The 24,577-nt window shown below is 45.5% G+C and overlaps 1 protein-coding gene across 2 annotated transcripts in view; it reads right to left on the bottom strand.

Annotated features, from left to right (window-relative positions):
* The window catches only part of MSRA (methionine sulfoxide reductase A), a 231,757-nt gene that overhangs the window by 41,224 nt on the left and 165,956 nt on the right, over nucleotides 1-24,577 (bottom strand). The window lies entirely within an intron of this gene.

Below are 24,577 nucleotides of genomic sequence, written 5' to 3'. Positions count from 1 at the left end.
GTAAGTATTTGAAGACAGAGAAACTGAGGCACAAGGAGTGTTTGATTCAAAAAATTGTCAGAGGGTACCAGGCTATGCACAGAAACCAGTCCTGGATCCTGCTGCTCCAATCCACCAGCTCCTACGAAACTGCCTCTGTCTGAAAAAAGGAGCCAGTTGCCCAGAGAAGCTGTGGCTGCCCCATCCCTGGAAGTGTTCCAGGCCAGGTTGGACAGGGCTTGGAGCAACCTGGGATAGTGGAAGGTGTCCCTGCCTGTGGCAGGGGGTGATTTCCAACCCAAACCATTCTCAGATTCCATGATTATCAAGGAGTTTGCCTTTTCAATATTAAAATTCTCAGCCTTGCCATCTCACTCCCAACCAGGTAACCAGCAAATTCAAAACTTTACCTCTCCAACTTTCCCCCCTGACTCCCCTCCCCGCTCCTTTCCAAGGCACATTTGGTATTTGTTTTGAATCCTGGCCGATTTTCAGTGCGCAAAACCTGATGCCGAGAGTTACTTGATATTCTGAAGGCGTTATTTTAAGATGAAACAATGTAAATTCTGCCTCGGATGGCAGATGGCTGGCAGTTCACTGTTTGGCAAACCAACTGGTGGGGTATGTTGGAAAGTCGGAGCAGCAGGTAGTACAGCTCAATTTGAAACGACCACAGATGCTCAGAGAGGCGCGGGGGAAGGGCACAAGCTGGTCAGGAAATTAAGAACAGTAGTCAGAGCTCACAGGGGAAAAAAAAAAATTAAAGAAAAAAAAAATGACAGTAATTAGCTGAAAGTTTTCTTCTCCCAATCAGCACTTTTTGGATGGGAGTTAGCAGAGATGAGAGCGAGCGTTGTCGCAATTCACACAAACGTGGCGCTCCCTCGCTGAGGGCTCCTTTCTGTGCTGTGCCTTGATGGCTTTAAAGCTCTGCACCACTCACATCCCACATGAGGGCTGTGAGTTGTACCAGCCTTGTACAAAACTGCTCTTTCCAGAGGGATGAATGTCATCCCTGCTGTCCAAGCTGGCCAGGTGCTTGCTCCCTGGTGCAGGCCTCTGGTGTTTCCATCTGGATGGACCAAGCATGAGGTTGGACTCGATGTTCCTTGAGGTTTTTCCAACCTTAATCATTGAATTGTACAATCACAGAATAGTTTAGGCTGGAAGGGATTTAAAGCTCACCCAATTCCACCCCCTGCCATGGGCAGGGATACCTTCCACTAACCCAGCTTGTTCCAAGTCCCATCCAACCTGGCCCTGAACATTTCCAGGGATCCAGGGGCAGCCACAGCTTCTCTGGGCAACCTGTGCCAGGGCCTCGAACAATTCCTTCCTAATATCCTGTCTAAACCTACTTGCAGTTTAAAACCATGACCCCTTGTCCTGTCATGCCAGAACCTTGTAAATAAACTTGCTCCATCTTTCTTGTGGGCTCCATTCAGGCACAGGGAGATCACCCCAAAGCATTGTCTTCTCCAGGATGAACAATCCCCATTCCCTCAGCCTTTCCTCACAGCAGAGCTGCTCCATCCCTCTGATCATCCTGGTGCCTGCTCAGGACTCTCTCCGGCATCTCCACATCTTTCCTGTGCTGGGCTCCTGGAGCTGGAGACAACTCTGCAAGTGGGGTTTCACCTGAGTGGGGAAGAGGGGCAGAATCCCCTCCCTAGGACTCCATGATCTCTGCTCCCATCGCTTCCCACAGAGGGAGTCTGGCCTCCCCTCACCATCAGCACCCGCTCTGCCACGAGGCTCGGCACCCGCTGCCTGTCTTTCCCAAATTGGTAACTAAGTGGGATGAGCCGCCCATTGGAGAGCTCAGCTTTCTGCACTCCTGCCGATTTGGGAGCTCAGAGGAGCCATCTCACTTCGCGGTAGCTAAAAGTAGCTCTGCTGGATCCCGACGCAAAGGGTGGGAGCTCTACATCAGAACTTCACTCCAACTGAGGAGTGAAATTTTGCACCTCCACAGCTCAGCTGACCCAGTGCCAAGGGCCAGCTGGCACGGGCTGGATGTGCCCATGATCTTCTGTGCTCCAGAACTGGGTAGCAGCATCCAAACTGCCTTTTGGGAATGGTCTCTGGAAGGTGCCATCTCCCAAAGAGTGCTTGGGAAGGGTCTGGAAAGTTCACCAGGGCCAAAACTGTGCCCGGAAAAGGCAGAAAAAACATCCCTGGAAGTGTTTAAGGCTGGGTTGGCCAGAGCTTGGAGCAACCTGGGAGAGTGGAAAGTGTCCCTGGACACAGCAGGGGGTGGAATGGGATGATCTTTAAGGTTCCTTCTAACCCAGACCATTCTATGATTCAACAATTAAGGCTGGAGAAGACCTCCAAGATGATTGTGACTCCACCACTGTCCTGGGCAGCCTGTTCCAGTGGCTGACCAGGCTTTCAGTGAAGAAATTGTTCCTCATATCCAGTTTAAACCTCCCACAATGCCACTGGAGGTTGTTTCATCCCATTTCTACCCAGAGGGCAGATAATCCAGCTGTAACACAGGCTGAAGCTCTCCTGTGAAAACAACTGTGGGATCAACCTGCTGTCAACCTTTAGTCTTGACCTCACATCAACCTTCCGACAACCCAGTAACACAAAGTGGTTTTGGACACATCCTCAACTCTTAGCACCTTGCAATAAAGAGGCAGCATTAGGGAAGAACAGCTCATTACAAGGGAGCACATTAATTACCTGATCACATGCTCCAAAACTCTGGATCCACGTTCAAGCTCTCCTATGTGATCATTTCCAGCCTGGATGCTTCCTCCAGGTATTTTTGAACCATGCCCATGTTGCCTGCTGTGTATTGCTGGGTGCTAACGAGCTCTGAGTGGTGTTCAGTTAAAGAAATTCCACTCTGAGCCAAGTTTTTTTGCAATTAAGCAATCAACAAAATCAGGAAATGCCACCTGCACACTTCCCCCTGGCCCCCAGACAGCACACATGCTTCCTTTCATCTTGGAAAGGGCTTGGAGCAACCTGATCTGGTAGAAGGTGCCCCTGCCCATGGCAGGGAACTGGAACTTGATGGTCTTTAAAGCTCCTTTCAACCCAAACCATTCTGGAATTCTACAATCTCTCCCAGATTTGTTCTGATCCAACTCCCCTGAAATAAATGATATTATTTGTAGGAGGAAAGTTTGTTTTTTAAGGTGATTCTGCTGCTTTCTGCTGTCTATAATTTCTTGGACCTCCCTCTAGTGCTGGTGTGTTTATAAGGGTAGGCAGCATACCTTCATGGATACTTACTCAGTATGGCAACACCTTAATCAGCTTTGAATGATCTTTCCTCCCTCTAAGGTGTGGATTTCAATGTTTCAGCAAGCAGCAGTCGTGCTACACAAAGCTCTACAACCCCTTTCTGCCAACAATTCATGGAAATTAAGCAGTTAAGCACAAAAGCAATATACCTGTGAACACACACAAATTGCAGACTGGCAGATGAGGTAATTAGATACAGAGTTAATTTATATGAAAAAACTCAGCAGAGCTGGATATTTCCTCAGCTGTACATTGGTATTCTACAACATTTACATGTAGAAGATTATATAGGAGTACTGTATTACTTTGCTCATATCATGCTGGACTTTTTTTATAAATTGTAGAAAATGTGTGTAGAGAGCAGTGGATTACTTGGAAACCTGTCTGCAATCAGTAAATTAAAGATCCTTGTAAACCAAAAGCAGGCAAGGGAAGCATTAAGGCTGCTTGGGAAACGTGAGCCTGAAATGACTTCTGAATATTCAGAGGTTGATGCAAGTTCTTGACGTTATTTATTGAGGGAATTTCACAGGGGCTTGGCACCCCAAATTAGAGAGCCAGAAGAAGGGAAGATCATTGTTCAAATGCTGGGGAGAAGGAATAATTCACAGGGCCCAGGTTCAGGCAGGAGAGAATGCTGACATCCTTCAACAGGCTGCAGAGAGAGGAGGCAGTTCCGGTGTCCAAGTCCCAGATCTACTCACTCCATTAACTCCAGCAGGGACAAGGACAACCCAGCTGGCTGAGTTACCTGCCCATGTTTGCCTCCTTTTTTCCCTTTTTTTCAAAGGGATTTATTGGACAATATTGACCAGTAATAAACATCACAAGCATCACTACTCCCCATTCATCTGCACCACTGAGAACCAGAGAATTATTTTTACACACCCCCTGCTTCCCACTTGCTATAAAATAAACCACTCCAGCCATTTCCCAAGTGTTGCATCACCTTTTAAAGGCCTTGCCTTAGGTCTAACGCTATTAAATTTACTTTATGGGAGCTGGAAATAAACACAAAACCATTGCTGATAACATTTGTGAATGACACAAAGTTTGACATCATAATAAGTATTAAGGAGTGTGAGGTGGCCATAAAATCAGCTTGGATTCCTTAGTACATTAGGCTCAATCAGCAAGCCCATATTTTAATATATGTGTGTGTTCAGCTAGGAGAGCAGGAAAGCAGGAATGGAAAGAACAAAGGATTACATAATGGAAAATAGCATCTGAAAGTAATTTAGGGGTCACAGTAGCCAAAAAGCTTAGCACTAGGATCCATTAGGATGCTGTGATGAAAAGCACTAATGCAATTCACGGACATATGCACAGCAGAGGAGGAGTGGGAGGAAAGAGTGACTTGATTTTCATTTACGGCAGCATCAAGACTAATGCTGGAATATTAAATCCACTCCTGCCAACCACATTTTTAAAGGACCTTGAAAAACTGGGGATGCTGTGAGAAAGGTCTACAGTAGGAATGGCAGGACTGGAGAGCCTGTCTTTGGTTTCCAGGTGACTTCAAATTCTGTATGTGCAGGAAATACAAATTATTATCAAATCACAGAATGGTTTGGGTTGGAGGGGGCCTTAAAGTTCATCTCATTCCCTGTCTGCCATGGGAAGGGACAATTTCCACTATCCCAGGTCACTCCAAGCCCTTTTCAGCCTGGCCCTGGACACTTCAGCTGTCATAAATTTTCCTCTGGCAAAAGGAAAAGTGACTGAACTGTGCACTCAGGGGAATTAATAAAATTTTCTAAGATTAAAAAATCCCAAACCCTGTTAGATTTGGTGAATGATCAGTCCCAGAGCCTGGTACTTCATCAGTATTTGACCATCAAAATTTGAGAGCAGCAGTTAATGAGGCAAATGAAAAACTTAATGTTACGTGTACAAAGATGATTAGGATCCAGTTGCGGTGATCAAAAGAAACTGCCTCGGAAATGAATTCCTTAAATGTCCCAAGGAAACCAGGGAATGCTGCCATCCACTACACTGACATATGCTTGGGACTCATGGACTGAATTCCCTGATGCCCTGGAATGACAGATCACAGAATGCATTCCTAAATAACCTGAGTGACACCCAGGATCAGGCTCAGAGCCCTGAGCTCAAGTATCCACACGGACTGGGATCAGTTACCACACATCAACATCCAGTGTCAGCCAGATGCCATCCAGAGCGGCCTGGACAAGCTGGAGCAGTGGGAATATCATGGATTTAATAAGACCAAGTGGCGCTGCTGCACCTGGGTCAGGGCAGCCCCCACGGTCAATCAAGGCTGGGCATGAGCAGATGGAGAAGCCCTGGGAGAAGGATTTGGGGGTGCTGGGGGGTGAGAGCTGGACATGACCCAGCCCAGAAGGGGAGGGGAGGATTGTGGATAGCTTCCCACTGCCAGAGGGCAGGGTTAGATGGGATATTGGGAAGGAATTATCCCCTGTGAGGGTGGGGAGGCCCTGGCAAAGGTTGCCCGGAGAAGCTGTGGCTGCCCCACCCCTGGAAGTGAACTTGCAAAACACATTTTATAGTAACTGTATTTTTAATCAGCCCATTGCTACAATAATTAACTCAGAAATATGGGGAACCTGAATATGCTAAGAAAACACTGGGGTTTGTCATGAACATCTGCCTATTTTGGGTTGCATTAGGTGAGAAAGAAAATGGTTTGCAAGAAAAAGAGCATTTGCTTATCTTTCTGGGACCTGCACAAATCTGTCTTTAAAAAAATCTAAATTAAAATCGTTTGTCAGAAATCAGGTTCCCCCTTTTCATGCTGTCACCTTTAGCGTAGAAAACACATCCATTAGGTTCCCTTCTTACTTTTTTTTTTAAGATGTTAGCACTCAAAAGTGAAGACAAGAAAACACAGAAGACTGGATTTCCCCCACCCAATTATGAGAACCAACAAAACACAGCCTTTGAAGAGTGCAACTGCAATGACAGGATGACATCCTGTGACATTGGGAGTTGTTTCCCAAGGGGCAAAGAAGTGAGCGAGAGGATAAAAAAATAAGGCTGGAGTGGGGCTTACCTAAAAAGGATTAAGAGAATTTATTTTTTTTTTTATTGGGAAAGGAATAATAGAATCCCAGAATGGTCCCACAGTTGGAAGGGACCTTAAAGTTCTTCCCCCATGGGCAGGGACACCTTCCACTATGCCAGGTTGCTCCAAATCCCATGAATTTTCTGGTGGCAGAGGATGAACACCTTGTTTTCCTATAACAATTCTATTCCCTTTTTCTTTGAGATATACACAAAAGAAAGGGCTGATCATCACCAAAATCTCATTATTTCTGTCATCATTACTCAGGGTTCAGGGGTCTGTCCATCTTCACTTCTACTTTAGGAGCTGGCTAAGAGGCTTACCCATTTTATTGTAATCAGCCTCTGCCTTTAACACCTTCCCCTAAAAAATATCACCCCCCAAACTCATCCTTTTGCCCTGACATCTGAACCAGCACTAAGGGAAGTAAAAAGAAATTGCCCTTGAGAAGGTTTTCAGAAAATAAAAGGATTTTTCTCCTGAGTCAAGGACAACACAAAGCTCTCCTTCGGAAAGACTCAGCACAACCCCCTGTGTGTCCACAGTCCCCTGTGAGTGCCCAAAATGCAGAGTTCCCTCTGCTGCAGCCCCCAGTGAAGGCTCAAACCCCACTGGTGCCACAGGTGAGAGCTGGTTCAGTACCACATGGGCAAGTGACACAGAAGTGATGTCCCCAGGACACAGGGCTAAGCTTCAATTTCAATTTCCAGACTCCCTGCAAACCCCAGGGAATGGATAAATTGCCTCTCCTGCTGCTACCCATGCCATGCACTTGCAAGAGATTTTTTTTTCCTTGATTTAGTCTATTAGAGATATACAGAGTTTAAAAGTCCAGAGTCAGCACCTGGCCCTTGCAATTGGGCATTTATAACACACAGGCAATGGCCAGAAGCTACGAATTACTGATAAAAGTAGAGATGGTAGGAAAATTCTTTCCATTCCCCTGAAGAACTCAAATAAAATGAAATAGAAAAATCACATTTTAATCTATTCTTACCCCACTGATTTTTCTAACTGTCATGAAAAAACCAAAAATTCAGATAATGGCTGTTTATACAGCACATACACACACCCATATGTCAACCCACATATACACAATCAACAGTCTAAAATGGATTTTTGAGAGGCTTCAGTATCCAAAGATTTTTTAAAAATCATCCTAATGAGACAATTTGCCTTAGTTAAAACCCCACATTTTTGGTCAAAAAATATTTCTGTGCAAAATTTTCAGGGAAGTCTAATTTAGGGCTCCAATTTGCTGATGGTTGAAATCCCTTCTAGTCTCTTTTTTTCCCTTGAAATCCAAGCTTCAGATATAAAACAGATAATAAGGCTTTTCTTTTAAGGAATATGCCTGGAGCTGAGAGTTTTAAAATTAAATCTCAGGAGCTGTAACACTGCTCCATCCGAGAGGGGCTTGTGGTGGATGTAGCAACACTCAGCTGGCATTTATCTGAGTAGGATTCAGAGCAGACACCAACCCAGCATTTTGCTATGGCAAAGGGAAAGAAGGGGATGCAGAGAGGAAACGCTGCAATTCCAGCGTGAATCCACACCAGAACTCTCTGATTGAGAGGAAGGGAGAAGGGAAGGACCCAGGGAGAGCTCAGAGCCCCTTCCAGGGCCTAAAAGGTCTCCAGGAAAGCTGGAGAGGAACTTGGGACAAGGGATGGGGAGACAGGACACAGGGAATGGCTTCCCACTGCCAGAGGGCAGGGTTAGATGGGATATTGGGAAGGGAATGGATGTGGGAATTCCTGGCTGTGAGGGTGGGGAGGCCCTGGCACAGGGTGCCCAGAGAAGCTGTGGCTGCCCCTGGATCCCTGGAAGTGCCCAGGGCCAAGCTGGACAGGGCTTCGAGTAACCTGGGATAGTGCAAGGTGTCCCTGCCCATGGCAGGGGTGGAATGAGATGATTTTAAGGTCCCCTCCCACTCAAAACATTCCATGATTCTCTGATTGTGCCACATGATCCCAACAAAATAAAACAGCTGCAAAGAGCTGCCCAGATGTGAAGTCAAATTCCTCCAAGAGCTGTGGGGCACCAGCCTGGCTGCAGCATAAATAGAAAGGAATCTCTGTCACTGTTCTAGAAAATGCCTGAATTATGTTTGCATAAGACTGACAAACAGAATTAATACACATAAGGTGAATGAAGTCACTTATCTGCCACTGAGTTGCAAAAACAATCTGTTAAGAACACAAAAAGAGAGAGTTTTTTTCTTCCTTTTTTTCTTCCCGTTTGCAGCTTTTATTTTTAACCCTAGGAATGAAAACAGTTTCCATCTACTCCTGTAAGGACTGCCCAGGCACAGGAGTACTCACTCCTTCTCAGACAAGAAGTCAGTCTGCATTCTTTTTGTACTTTGTCTGTAGAAACTTCTGGGTTATTGATAATGTGAGGACAGTGTAGGCAAATAAAAGGTATTAATGCATCTCTTTGTATCTGGAAAGACATAAAGCCAACCATGTTCCCTCTCTCCACAAAGAACCCCCCTGCAAAGTTCTGGGGTTTTATATTTCTATGTATATACTCTTGAGAAATGAAGTAGACACAAATGCATTTTCAGAGACTTTTGGACTCAATGTCATGAAATCAAAGTGAAAATTATTTCAATAACATCACCCAAAGCCTTCTCATTGTGGTGGCAGGGAACCATCCCTTGTTAAACGACTTACAGGGAGCTGAGCACCTATTTAGACACCATTGTAAATGAAGACAATGCATTTATTTCATTGCTATGGTTACTGAATCAAGTCTGAAGTATAGAAATATGGTGCACAAGGAAAAAAAGGAGATGAAGGAAAAAATATGATACACTGCTTTAGAAATGCAGAGGGGGAGATCAAACAAACAGGCTGCACAGTTTAAGAAACAATTAATTATTAGAACTTTCACAACACATTTGATATGATCTCATTGTAAGCTGATTGCAGCCATTCTTACCCCGGTGTTATCTCATCTCCTCACTTGTACCCATCTCATCTTTTGTCCTGCTGCTGGTGTGGGAAAAGCTGCTGGTTTTTATATGCGAGATGGAGAAAATGAGGACTCACTGCAAACCTAAAGCTCTGTGGGGAGGTTTCTCCTGGGATGGGCTGGGACAGACCAGCTCCTCCTCCCTGGCTTCTCCATGGGAGCTGCTTGGCACAAATGGGCTCCTGGCGGGGCTGAAGGGCAGCACAGGCTCCTTTCAAATGTCTGGGCATAACTCAAAGTGTTTCCTGGGGGATTGCTCAAATCGCAGAATCATGGAATGGTTTGGGTGGGAAGGGACATTAAAGATCATCCAGTTCCACCCCTGGCCACAGGCAGGGACACCTTCCACTGTCCCAAATTGCTCCAAGCCTCATCCAGCCTGGCCTTGGACACTTCCAGGGATCCAGGGACAGCCACAGCTTCTCTGGGCACCCTGTGCCAGGGCCTCTCCACCCTCACAGGGAACAATTCCTTCCCAATATCCAATCCAACTCTGCCCTCTGGCCCTGGGAAGCCATTCCCTGTGTCCTGTCTCTCCATTCCTTGTCCCAAATCCCTCTCCAGCTCTCTTGGAGACTCTATAGGTACTGAAAATTCAGAAGCTTCGAGGGCCAGTGGGTCAGAGCTTTCTGTCAGTGACATTCACAGCACCCAGAGTTCTCCATCCAGCCTGGACACAGCAGACAAGGGATTCCTGCCCAGCAGCTCTGGTTTGGACATTTCCCCACCAAGGGAGCAGATCTAGGCCAGACACGTGATCCAAAACTACCAAGATCAGACAAGTAACCAACAGAAATGGTCAACATCACATTTTAATGCTTGGAAATGCTGCGAAGATGCACTTTTTGTATTGTCCAATCAAGGTGTTTAAAAGGTTTTCTGAACAAAAAATTTTAAAACTACTGGCCAAGACTATAAATTCCTCTCTCCTTTCTTTAATGACACACAGCCAACAATTTAATTCCCCTCACTCACCCAGTGGAACATCCCTGGCTCTAGAGCTGACAGTCAAATGCTATTTATTTCACAGGATCCTCATCAGAACAATTCCAAATTCACGGCTAAAAAAGCTGCAGTCGAACTGCTGGGCAAAGTGGGTGGGACGCACAGGGATGACACTCTGAGACAGGATGTACAGAAGCCAGGATTAATCCACCTGACACTCTGCTGCCGACTCCTCAAAGCAAATCCAAACAAATTCAGGACAGCAGTTGCAGGAACAGCCTCCCTCTCATTTAGGCAAAGCCAACCACTCAGGCCACTGTGTGCACTTGGCACGCTGAGAAATCTCTTTGCCACAGCAAATTAGGAAGAGATCTGATTAATTAGGACTTCTTCATCCTTCTTTTCTGACCAACACATAGCAATGGATTGTTTAGTGCATTAAATGGGGTTGTTCAGCTACGCTGCCTCAAACAAGAGCTCTTGTGGGGCCACTGAATAGAGCCAAGACGACCCAGATGGAATTAAAGCATTCAAATGAATGCTGTTCCCACATAGCCCTGTGTAGGAGCACAGCTGTACCCCAGCCATGGCTATAAAGGAGGACAGGCTGGCTCTACCCTGTCACTTAATATCGTGCCACGGCTCCATGACATAGCACTGGCATCACTCCATGGTGCTGGCACAGCAAGTGCCAGTCATTGTCCCCGTTAGATTCCAGAGGAACTTGTCTGAAATTCCCCCGAGTGACTCAGGAGCCTGAACTTTGCTGAGTTTTTTGGGGCTGAGCCTATTCAGTCTCTAGGAAAGGCCACTTCCTACTCCAAAAGGTGAGAAAAGAGATGGAATTGGACTAATAACAAGGACAAGAGACTGAATAAAATTCCTTCTTTTTAATCTCTGACACAAGATGCAGTTACCAGAGACCAGAAACAAGGCAAGTGCAGAGCCCTGAAAATAACCTTGCTGTATCCCTTCCAGCCCTTGGGATCTCTGCTCCCAGAGATCAGCAGTTCCAAAGTCTCCTTAGGAAAGCAAAAGTAAGCATCTCAGTGAAAAACAAATTGAAAACCACTTTGCTGAGGTATTTCTGTCTGATTGAGTGTTGCACCAAACCATGTAATTTCCATGAAATGGAAAATAACTGCCTGGTGAGTCGCAGTGAGGAAAAGTGTGGAGAGCAAATTGCAGGAACCAGCGGTCCTGGCGAATGAGGCACAATGTGCCTGGAAGCTGGGAGTTCTGCTGGGTCAGATTTTGGTGGGCTTGGGAATTTTTATATATATTTGTGACACTTGGGGATATGGTTTAGTGGTGAACACAGTGGTGCTGGGTTAATAGTTGGACTTGGTCATCTTGGAGGTCTTTTCCAGCTTTAAGGACTCTGCTTATATCTGCTCAAGGAAAAGCAAGGTCAAGAGCTGTGATGAACACTCAATTCTCTTTTGATAAAATCTGTGAACCTCATCTTCATATTTGCTAAGCCTTGCTGTGCACTTGCTGCAGTTGCTCTGAGAAGTGACCATAAAGTGAGGATAAAAAGCTCATGGAATCACAGAATCACAGAACATCCTGAAGGGACTCACAAGGATCATCAAGTCCAACTCCTGGCCCTGCACAGACACCCCAACTATCCCACCCTGCCCCTGAGAGCATTGTCCAAATGCTCCTGGAGCTCTGGCAGCCCTGGGGCTGTGACAATTCCCTGGGGAGCCTGTTAGATACCCCAGCACCCTCTGGGGAAAGAAACTCTTCCTAAAATCCAGCCTAACCCTGCCCTTACTCAGCCTCATGCCATTCCCTTGGTCTCAAAGAGCTCAAGTAAAGGCAGGCAATACAAAAAGAATCAGAATCCAGAATTTTATTAGCATCCAAAATCAAAAGACTTGAATCGAAACATCACGAGACTGAAGGGGGACAAGCAACTCGACAGAGAAAGAAATTGGTGCAACTTTGAAACAACTTTCAGTAGAAGCTGACAGAGAATCACCTTGTTCTATGGAAAAAGTTACGTGAAGAATGAGCCATTGGAGCCTGAAAGTCACCCATTATTTTGCTTAAATGAGCATGAACGTGTGTTTGTCTTCCTGGAGGTGGCCCAAAGGAGCAGCCAACAAGTGCATGGAGAAAATTCCAAAGACTCTGGCATAAAGTACTGAAGAAAGAGGTTTCTTTGGAAGGTAAACTCGCTCTCCCAAAGGGGATGAGTAAGCAGTCATTTCCCTCGCAGGCAAATGAAAGCTTTCAAAGATGTCATTCACAAAACTGCTCTTAATGGGAGAGCAGAGTGACTGAATCCAGGCAGGAAATTAAGAAACGGAGCAGGAACGGTCATTTTGATGAGGAGACACAAAGAGAACAGAAAAACGAAACAAGGGGATGTGCAGGGCTGTTATCTCCTTTGACTGGGTCCCATTAATACGAGTCATTTAAGAGAGTGATGAAAAGAATGGGAATCTTTAAATAAAACACAACTCTTTCAAAGGCATAACTCTGAGTTTCCAAATTTCTCTTTCCAAATACACCCAAATACATCCCAGCAGGACAGACAAGCTTATGCTGTATGGATTATCCAGTGACAGGGGTATTGTCATGGAAACATGAGCTTTGTTCAGAAGTGATCACTAACTCCTGCTTGCCCTTCATATCTTAATAATAGATTTTTTTAAAAACTTTTTTCTTTTATTAAATCAGTGACAGACTGTGGGCCCAAATCTTCTCCTGTCTCCTGTATGGATTTCATCCTGGATTTCAGCTGGTTTGTTTCTCATTTACAGCCTGACTGCAGCACTGGCCCACGGGCACAGCCACAATCCACAGGAAAAACTGGTCTGGTTCAGGAAGGAAACACAGCACCCCATCATTTTCATGGATGGACACAACTTTTTTAGTCTAAGGGTCAGTGAACACATGACAGATGTGAAGAATACAACTCTCACCTCAGGACACCTAATAAAATAAATGAAATGGGATCCTCCTCCACAAACTTTGCACTTGGGCATTTATAGGAAGACTTGCAGATGTGGCCCTTGGGGACATGGCTCAGTGGTGGCCTTGGAGGTGCTGGGAGAATGACTGGTCTTGATGATCCTGGAAGGCTTTTCCAACTTGAGCTATTCTGTGGTGAACTCACAAAGTTATACAGGTTTGTGAGTGAAGTCTGGTGACTTTAGATCATCTCTTAATATGTGTAGGTTTAGAACAGGCTCATCTCCACATTTTGGGCCCAGCCAGCCATCACTGCAACCCCAGACAGGCATGAGACTGGGAGAGAAGAAGGCAGAGGCCACAAAAACAAAAAACAAAAACAAACAAACAACAGTGGCAGGGACACCTCCCACTTCCCCAGGCTGCTCCAAGCCCTGTCCAACTTGGTCTTGGACATTTCCAGGGATCCAGGGGCAGCCACAGCTTCTCTGGCCAATCTGTGCCAGGGTCTCACCACCCTCACAGGGAAGAAGAAGAAGAATTATTCAGGCTGGAAAACATCTTTAAGATGGAATCAGAGCTTTTAACTACAACCTACTTGTCCAAAGTTTTCTATGAAACTCTAAAAAAATCTGATCCTGTTACTGAGTGGAAACATCACTGTCTTCCACCAGTGCAGGCCCAGAAAAACTGAGCTCAGATTTATTTCTGAGTTGCATCTGTTTAGCTGCACCCTCCAGATGCATTATTTAAAAATGCAGGGAAACGGTTCTGCTTAATTATTTTGCACACAAAATAGTTGGGATGGTGGGTATTGTTACTTTAATGGCACACGAGCACCCTGAAGGCTGCTGGAATGGTCACTGATGAGCTTGGAACAGAGTTTTACAACAGAGCAACATTAAGAGCAGAGTTAATTTTTTAAAAGAGTAAAATCTATGTCCACCACCCTCTTCCTCCTCCCTCCACCCCAAGCCCCCCAAACCCCAGGTCTGGCGGTTGTTCTGATCCCTGGAGTTTGATGCATGTTTGATTCACAGACTGCAGCATGTCTGCACCAGATGGCCCCGAGTTAATGAACACAAACTCATCACTTTTACTCACGAGGGAAATGTGCAGCTCAATCTGACTTGTACTCGACAACTAAAAATATTTGAGTATTTTTAGTGAGCATTTTACTGTTACAAAATGGCATTTGAGGAAAGCAGTAAAAGAACACAGCCTACCCAACAAATGGACTTGCACAGACGAAGAGCAGCACTGCTGCCTTTCGCCCTTCTCATCCCAGCTAACATATTCCCAAACCTTCAAACTGGGAGCAGCACCGAAGGAAAGCTGTAAGACCTGGGCCTCCTTCAGGCACCATTTGCAGAATGTCTCCTGAGTTTGCTGAAAGCAGGACTGGGATCTGAGTTTGTTACCACAGCAGGCTGGAAAGGATATGGGTCATAACCTCAGCATAAAAGGAATGCCTGGAAAATCCCAGAACTGTGATTTTTTTACGCTGGTTAATGAACTGTCTGCTCGAGGTCACTGTGATCATGGAATCCTGGAATGGTGTGGGTTGGAAAGGACCTCAAAGCTCATCCCATTCCAGCTCCTTGCCATGGGCAGGGCACCTCCCACTATCCCAGATTTCCACAGTTGTGCACAAGACACAACCCCATGAGAACATAAAACACATGCAAACCCCAGCATCACACTGCCATGATATCCGAAAGATTTTTCTCCAAGGAACCAAGAGATGTTTGTTAAAGGACGGAACACAAATTCCTCAGTCTACAATCCAAAAACAGATTAATTATTTCCCTTGGAGTCAGCGGGCACAAAGTCAGGATGGCAAACACGTGAGTGACATTCCCAGAATTTAAAGGAATACTGGTTTCACTCTTACTCAAAAAGCTGTTTGGTATGCCAACAGTTTAATGGAATTGTGTAATATGGAATATGATTTCCTGACTACTCTCAAGCATTTGATTTTACATAGAATTGTTTGGTCTGGAAAAGCCCTCAGAGATGACTGAGTCCAACCATCCTCCAGCACTACCAAGGCCACCACTGACCATGTCCCCAAGTGCCACATCCACATGGATTTCAATCCCTTCAATGATGGGGACTCCAACACTGTCCTGGGTAGCTGTGCCAGGGCTGGGCAAATTTTGGTGAATAAATTGTTCCCAATATCCAACCAAAACCTCCCCCAGCACAACCTGAGGCCATTTCTTCTCATCCTGTCCCTTTTTCCCTGGGAGAAGAAAGTGAGGAAGTCCCACTGAGCCTCCTTTTCTCTGGGCTGTGCCCCCAGCTCCCTCAGCTGCTCCTCACCAGACTTGTGTTCCCACACCAACATAAGACAAAATTCCTAAAAAAACCCATATGGAAAACTCTGGAAACTTGTCAGAGGCTCTGCATGTTGATGTAAATATTTCAGCAGCAGTATAGAAACCCTTCAGGTGTGCAATTCCAGCTCCACAGGAGTATTCCCACAGAGCATTGGATTGTCTTGATGGCATTTTGCCTCTCTAACTACAAAATTTCCCCTCTAATCCCATCTCAGTTGGACACTGGAGATAAATTATGAGTTATTAAAGAGCAAAGTACCAATCTAAAACCAGTGTCAAGCAGGGTATTCCCAATGGTTGAGCTGATAAAAAAGAGAGGAAAACCAAAGGATGCTGAGAGGCTACTGTTGTCTCCTAAGACATGGAAGAATTATCCAAGGGAAACACCCATCAAGGTCCCATTCATCACTAGGTGCTGGAGGAAATCCCAAACCAAGCTTTGCTTCCTGCTCTTTGTGCTGCCTCAGTCAATCTTCTTTCCTTCTACAGTTCCCCACTAAAATGCAAGGAATATTTGCTGCTTACCATGAAGGGATCAGCTCCCATCAGGGGATTGCACCATGCCAGGGCAGGAGATCCCATCTCACCAGGATCATCCAGGAATCAGTGCTGGGGAGCAATCCCACAGCCATCACAAACTGGGCAGGATGCACAAACCCTGCTTCTCTCAGGATCTCTGTTTTCTCTCTCACACACACACAAATCAAATAACTCTAAAACTTGCTTTAATGTGAAGCAAAAGCAAGCATGGAAACCTTGATAGCCTTGATATTTTATAAGAAACAGAATTTGTTTTTTGACTTGCCCCACACAATGTCTACAAAGTATAACAGAAATATTGGAAATAAATCTGCTTTAATCAACCAAGGGAGTCAAAATTCAATTTAGAATGGAATATTGTGACTTCACCACTCCAATAATTCCTGTTGATACGTGCTGTGATACAGTGAAGCTACAACCTGGGCACATTCTCTGTTTGGAATTCTTCCATTCAGACTCCTCTAAAGACTCAAATGGCTCTAGGAAGTACTTCTTTATCTCATTTATCTCTCCTCCAATACAAACTTTCTGAAGTACAAGTTGTTCACTCTCCCCATCCTTTACAATGGGATGGAGTGGAATGGATATGGAACCCAAAAGGTCCTTAAGGGAGCAAGGACCATCTCTCACCTGTGACAGGACAGAGTAATAGGACAAGGGGGAATGGTTTCAAACTAAAAGAGAAGAGATTTAGATGGGATATTGGGAAGGAATCCTTCCCTGTGAAGGTGGTGAGGCCCTGGCACAGGCTGCCCAGAGAAGCTGTGGCTGCCCCTGGATCCCTGCAAGTGTCCAAGGTCAGGCTGGACAGGGCTTGGAACAACCTGGGATAGTTGGAGGTGTTCCTGCCCATGGCAGGAACAGGTGGAATGATTTGGTCCCTTTTCAACCCAAATAATTCCATGATTGTATAAAGTCACCAACATGTCCTACACACTGATTTCAGCTCCTTGAAGAGCAGGATTGCTCTGCAATGCTGGGCTGGGGTGTCTGCCATCAGTAAAACTTAGCACATGTCTCTAAGGCAGATTTCCCCCTTCACCTTCTCATTCTTTCCTTACTCACCCCACTTTTAAACACAAGCTGAGGCAAAAAATGATATTTTAGCCTATGCCCATGCACCATTAAAAATAGGCATGCAGCACTTCCCATGCATAATTCATTCTTCCTGTATTTCCAGTCAAGACGTCTTCACTTTGCAAGTGCAAAGTGACAATTCTTGCAGATTTGGGAAATAATCCTTTACATCTGTTACAAGCTAGCAGACACCATTTGGCAAGTGTTAAAAAATACCATATAGGACCAGGACTGCGGTGTCTGTTTGGTTATGAGCACTCATGGTCTAAAGTCTGTAGGAAAAAAGAGATGGCTTGAATGTTCTTTCCTTCTAGCAGACATATTCCAGTTTTCCAGCCATTTATCTCTCTTTGTGTGTTATATCCTCCTTATTCCTCACCCTATTTCTTATGTGTCAGAGAATCTCCTGAGTTGGAAGGGGATGATCCACAAGGATCATCGAGTCCAAATCCTGGGATTGCATAGAAAACCCCCAAGGATCCCGCCATGTGCCTGACAGCATCATTTCCCTGGGTTTCATTGTTTTGCAGATTTCGGGTTGGATTTCTATTAAAATTGTCAGTCTTTAATGCTGACCCTTCAGCCACCTTCATTATGCCAGACCCAGAACAAGCTTCGGGCTCTCGTGCCCCGTTCACACAGCCCAACTCCCGTGGGCCTCTCCCCGTCTCCATTCCCCTTCTTCTCTGCCTTTCCCACCAGCCCACGCTTTTCCATCAGCCCAGCCAGTCTCTACCCCTGCCTTCACTTCCCCATCTCCCTGATTTAGCTCTGCTTTTAAGTCTCATTAGCCCTGCCTCAAAGCGTGAGGAGCAGCGCTGTCATAACAAAAGGAGGGAGCGCTCGCAGCCCCGCTCCGGCAGGGTGGAGGAGCATCTCCCTGCATACTAATGCTGCTTTCATAACGCTGCCCGAACACCCCGAGCCTGTGCTCGCACTCTGCAGGCTCGGGACGAGCTGGGAATGCGATCTGCGTGCACAGGGGGAGTTGAGATGATGGGTGAATGCACATTTCGGTCGAGTTTGCCATCACAGCAACATCCCCCCAGCCCCGACTCTTCTCCCCGCGTCTCATTTGGATGTTTTCTCCTAATCTAACACCATCTTTTTCTCCCTGCACTTAAATTGTCTCCATTTGCATTCCAGTCCTCTGTTGGAAGCAGCAATAGGAGCGGTGCCATCCGCACAGCGAAGTAAAGCAATATATATTTAATTAAAATGATGCTGACGCGGCAGCCGGGCTCACGCTCCGCCTCTGCTGCCGGCAAAGACGGGTCAGCAAAAACGTCCCCGATGCTCCGGGGACCCGATCCCGCCACCTCATCTTAAACTGCAAAGCTCCTTGAGCATCCTCTGAGGTTCCCCCTCGGAAAGAGCTCAGGATTTGCAAGCGCTGCCTCGGGCATGGCTGGAGGGGGCCCGGAGCACGCAGGGACCGACAGAGCCTCGGCTGCGCTGCTCAAGGAGGAATTGGCTTTTATCGGTGTCGTGCTGGCAGAACAGCTGGGAAAAACACACAGCCAGAGTCACAGCCAGGCAGGTTCCAAGAAGTCACATCTAATCGCGAAATCACAGGATGGTTTGGGGTTGAAAGGGATTGCAAAGATCATCTGGTTCTAACCCTCTGCCATGGGCAGGGACACCTCCCACTAGAGAAGGCGTGAAGGGGGAGGAAAAGAGTTCTAAGCTTATTTCAAGCTTCAGAGGTGAAACTCTAAAATATCTGGGCTTTTTTAACCAAGGGAAGGGAAAAAGCCACTCTCAACCTGTCCTTTTTCAGGTCGAATTCGAGGAACTTTAGACCCGCTGGATGAAGCATATTGATTTTTCCATTTGTGGTTTTGATGGGAATTTAATTGCAAAGCGCTGTAAATGGGGGTTTGAAATTTGTCTGCAGTGTGTTCCACAGGAAAAATGAGGGAAAAAGGGGTTAAAAAACCCCAAGCACCCAAGGATTTTTTTTTTTTCTTATCTCCCATCTCCTGGAGTTTGAAATCCCAAGCGCTTTACTCACTGCCTGTAGAGAGACACCACATTTTGTGAGTACAGCTCATCATGAAAGTTGCTGACAATTAATTTTTCATCTTTTTATTTTCCTCCTTTTTATGTAATTGGGAATGGTCAGAAGGATTTACATCAGCAACACTTCAATAAACTGAAAAAGGAGGTAACACTCCAGCCCTCTCCTTTAGGGTTGATTTGCTTAATGTGAAACATTGGGGCAAACAAAATCCAACACTTCTGGAAGTTGTTCCACAAACCCATCATGGGTTCAAATATCCTTTATTGTTTCTAGATCAAAAAATGCCAAGGAAAAGCCTGGAGAAGGAAGGAGTGACAGGGTGGCATGCCACATGGAGGGATCTTTCTAACAGCCAACAGGAAAGAGTGACACATCCCACAGATTTCCTCTCCTTGTTTTTTAGAGAAAAATACCTGCACAAGGCTTTGGTGGTGTAACTGCATGAACTTGCCAGTGTGTGAAATGAGCTTTTAATTTAGTTCTGGCCTGGAATGTGAGTTTTTTTCCCAAACTTCTCCCACTAGTTGCAGTCCTTGCCACAGCAAGGCTCACAATGGGAATGTGTTCTACCAGAATTGGAAGCCAAGCTCAGTTCAGACCTGACCTAAAGGATGACACAGCCGCCTGTTCATTTAGTGACAATTCCACATGTTTTGCTTTCTCACCTGGAAGTGTTTCCAGTTTGGGATGGTAGTTAAATATTCCCTTTATCTGCAAAGCCTCAGACAAAACTGGATGTGTTTCTGTTTACCCTGGCAATAGAATCATGGAATCATGGAATGGTTTGGGATGGAAAGCACCCTGAGGATTACCCCCTTGCACCCCCTGCCATGGGCAGGGACAACTTCCACTAGCCCAGGCTGCTCCAAGCCCTGTCCAACCTGGCCTTGGACACTTCCAGGGATCCAGAGGCAGCCACAGCTTCTCTGGGAAAACATTCCAGTGCTTCCCCACCTTTGTCTGCACCAGGAGATTTGATCTTTCAGCTTCCCAATGCCCAGGAGAAAAGGGTTGCTTTGTGACAGATTTGAGGAGGATCTCAAGAAAATGAGGACATTTTCATCTGACAGTGATACCCTCTTTTCTCAACTTTCCAGAAAGCTCCTGGCAAACTTCTCCATGGAAATAACATTAATTAAACAGATCTATCAGTGGGATGCAGCATTTTTTCCTCTCTGTAAGCTGTGCATAAAATAATATCATGTCCCTCACAGCCTAATGGTGGCACATGGAAATGGAACTGCATTAGGAACTGAATTATCAGTGCAGTGTGAGGATGAGAAAGCCATCACATGGCAGGCAGTCCCAGGATGATAGTATCTGTCCCACATTGTATTATTTTGGGAATAATAAATATTATATGTAGGAAAACACGATGCCAAAAGAAGCTTGGTCATCCCACAGAGCTTGTGACAGATGGCAATTCCAGCTCTATAATCAAGGCAATAATTAACCTCATAGGTTAAAAAAATCAAAGTGCATTTGCAATCCAGTTCTCCACATCAGGGATATGGTGGGATATTCAGCAGTGTTTTAAAATACTCTGATAACCTGAATTAAATATGGTTCCTGACAGGAAAGCTCTACTCCTGCAGTAGACACCATGGACCACCAACATCTAGGATTTACTTGATATCTTTTGGAAAAATGGAGCCTGAAATTTGAAAATAGGATCTGTTCAAAAGACCCAAATCCACTTTTGCGTCCATACACAAACTATCCATCATTTTACTCCATGAATCACAGCTCTTTTTATTCTATTTATTCAATACCTGAAAAGGCTAATTTCAGTCTTTTAGCTGCCTGCGATCTATATTCCCTCTGAATTCAGTGGTGTTAATAAATTCTACCTCTATCATTTGTGGGTAAACTGGTTGGACTTCCTGTTTATGTTAATATTTATAATTTCCAATTACATTTTTAATCTGTAAACAGTAAAATTAATTTTAAAAATAAATAGGATGTGTGTGAGTTTGTATCAAATGTGACCTGCTAGAGTGAGTCCAGAGGAGGCCGTGGAGATGCTCCAAGGGCTGGAGCCCCTCTGATCTGAAGACAGGCTGGGAGAGCTGGGAATATCCAGCCTGGAGAAGGGAAGGCTCCAGAGAGTCCTTGGAGTTCTCCCTGGCCACAGAATTTGCTGATTTTCTGTCCATCAAAACTTTTCAGTCCATCTGACTCTGCAACTTGTGACATTGCACAAACAGCTGGGAATAGTGGGGGCACACAAAACATAGGGCACAGGAAACTGAATATTGATCAACTGGCTCCCCCAATTGACCTATAAATTCATAATGGCCGGGCACAGGATGCAGTACAATGGTTTAATGTAGTCACAGCTTTTTTTATATGCGGAAAAATTGAGGAGAAATGAGTTCATAAAATAGTAGCACTCTGTAGTGATGGGGCCACAGGTCTGGAAAACCTCCTCCCGTGTTATCCAGTTGAGTTTCCTGCCACTGGAAGCTCACATCCATCCTTTCATGAACTTTGCTTAGCCTGTTGTATAAATTGTCAGATTTCTCACCTCTTCTATTCTGTTTGGGCAGCTGTTCCTGAGCCCAGCTGCTCTGATGATTATAAAACAACTCATTTCCAATCCTAATCATAAAGATGGGCAATTTATACACACCTGGATTTGTGCTACCATCATTCTTCACCCTGAACAGCTTTTTCCCCTCTTCCTGAAATTTATTTTTACTATTTTTAAAGAAAAAACAAAGCAAAACAAAAAACCTCTTTCCTTGCTCAGCTTGTTTGCTAGGTAACAAATCACAGTCTTTTTTGTGCTCAGTAATTCCATGTTCCCTGATCACCTCATTCCTCAGTTCTAGAGAAAATATTTTGGCCAACAGATCCCAGATTTACCCAGTGTCACCCAGTGCTTCACACTGTCACCCACAAGTGTCCCCAAGTCACAGAATCACAGAATGGTTCGAGGTGGAATGGACCTTAAAAGCTCATCTGGTCCAAATCCCCTGCCATGAGAAGGGCACCTTCCACTGGACCATCCAATGGTCCTTGTCTCCTTGGAGAATTGAGAATCTCCAAACACCAGAGAGAAATTTATGGGGTTTTTGCCAAATATTCCATCAATTTTCTCAGCAGGAATGATGACATCCATCCTCATGAGATGGGTATTGTAGGAGTATTCCTTGATTTCATCGCAATTCAAGGAACCAGTGTAAGTCCTTCTCATTCCCAGAAGTAATTCCGTGGAATGACTTCATTCATCCTGGAAAATTGAGAGTGCTGAGTCATCCATCAGTCCCTGTGGTCCAGAAGAGCAGCTGGGCTCACGTCCAAGCAGCCAGACCCTGCTGCTCCCAAGGGTCTGGGCCTGCTGGAACTGCCTCTTGGGAAATATCCCCTTGGTACCCTCAGACCTCTCCAGGGCTTTGGAGCTCCTAAGGCTAAAACCATGTCAGTGACCACTCCAACAGCTGAGGAGTGTGCTCAGGGCAGGGCAGCACCTGGGCCCAGGCCAGGCCAGGCTTGGCACACCATGGTCAGCCTGGTTTCCACCTGGACCCGTAACAGAGAATAAAACAGCCCAAACTGGGGTCCAATAACTGTAGCTCACTCCGTGACCCAGTTCTGGAAAACTCCTCAGCAGAGAGATCTGCTGGGAAACTGGAGATTGGATTCAGTTGCCCAAATTCACTTTGGGCATGATGTCCATCCGCTGGCCCAGAAGCTCCCAGGACTTCTCCAGATCCTTTCACCCTCCACAGCCCCACACGAATGGCACAGATAGCCTGAAGAGTCACGCATTGCACCACGTGCAATTTCTCCTCTACCATCCCCTACAGAATTCCCAAACCATCAGACATTTGTGTTCAAGTTTTAGAAACTGGAGTAGCTCATCCAGGGTGGATCATCCAAGTCGGAGCACAGGCACATACTGAGCTCTTGTAGAGGAAAAGGGTTTGGGAGTTCTACCTCAAGGCCCCACTAATCCAACCCAAAGAGGGAAGATGACAGGCGAAAGAAGAATGTGAACAGCCATGGAGAAAGAAAAAAAAGCCAGCAGGAAGGTGAGGGCCATGATGGAACTGCTGGAGAAACTCCAGAGGAGGCCATGGAGCTGCTCCAAGGGATGGAGCCCCTCTGCTCTGGAGACAGGCTGGGAGAGCTGGGGGTGTTCCCCTGGAGAGCAGAAGGATCCAGGGAGAGCTCAAAGCCCCTTCCAGGGCCTAAAGGGGCTCCAGGAGAGCTGGAGAGGGACTTGGGACAAGGGATGGAGGGTCAGGACATGGGGGAATTGCCTCCCACTGCCAGAGGGCAGGGTTAGATGGGATATTGGGAAGGAATTCCTGCCTGTGAGTGTGGTGAGGCCCCGGCACAGGTTGCCCAGAGCAGCTGTGGCTGTCCCTGGATCCCTGGAAGTGTCCAAGGTCAGGCTGGACAGGGCTTGGAGCAACCTGGGATAGTGGATGGTGCTCCTGCCCATGGCAGGGGGTGGAAGGGGATGGGCTTTAATGTTCCTTCCAATCTAAACCATTTCATGATCCTAAGATAATTAGCAAAAATTAAGACTTCACTAAAGGGGTAAGACTGGACTTTTTCCACTCCGTGCAGGGTTACAAAACCACACTAGAAATAAAACCTGCTGACCAAGATATACTTTGTGCTTTTTTGCTCAGAGATTGAATTATTTCATTTTTGTCTTTTCTAGCATGGGCAAATTCCAAAAGGACAAGATGAAATGGAAAAACACTCCATGGCATTTTTTTTTTTTTTTTTGCAGGCTGCATTTTTCCATTGACCCAGCAGCATTAATAAACATTGCAGAGCTTTCTGAGGGGAAGATTTCCCATCCCCTCTGTGCTCTACCTCATTACCTTTTCATTTTGTTTTGTTTGCTTCTTCCTGTCAGGATAAACACGAGACATTGTCAGGCAAACAGGTCAGGAGATGACATTTTTTAATGTTCACAGAACAACCTGACCTCCTGCTCACAGCCACTAAAAGGGAAATAAGGAAACCCCCTGTTTTAAGTCCTAAATGCTAACGAGGGTCTCTATTTGATTTGTTTCTCTTTCCCAGAAACACTAATTTCTAATTGAACCACTGACTCAATTAGCAAAATGTTGAATTTGGTGAGATTTCGTATAATAAAATGTCCCAGTAACAAAAAGGAAGCCAGCAGTGGTTTGGTGTCAGTAACTAAATCAATTTTAATGGGCTATTTTAATTAAACAAATTAAATTAATGATGGCCTCTGCACAATGATGAATTACACTATTTAATAGATCATTGCTACGTGCTAATCCCTTTTTTAATATTATCTTCTAACATTGATCCACACATAGACACACAAGTCATAAACTAAGCTCAAGTAAGAAAAACAAACAATTGTTGCAAAAGGGCCAAATAACAGAAAATGTGGGATTGTCTTAGTTCCAAAAAAAAAAAAACCCAAACAATTTTCAGTTGAGGTTATGGCAATTACTCACC

Source organism: Motacilla alba, chromosome 3 (genome assembly GCF_015832195.1).
Source record: "Motacilla alba alba isolate MOTALB_02 chromosome 3, Motacilla_alba_V1.0_pri, whole genome shotgun sequence".
NCBI classification, from domain to species: domain Eukaryota; kingdom Metazoa; phylum Chordata; class Aves; order Passeriformes; family Motacillidae; genus Motacilla; species Motacilla alba.
The sequence above is the reverse complement of the archived record's forward strand: the minus strand, read 5'-3'. Positions and strand labels throughout refer to the sequence as shown.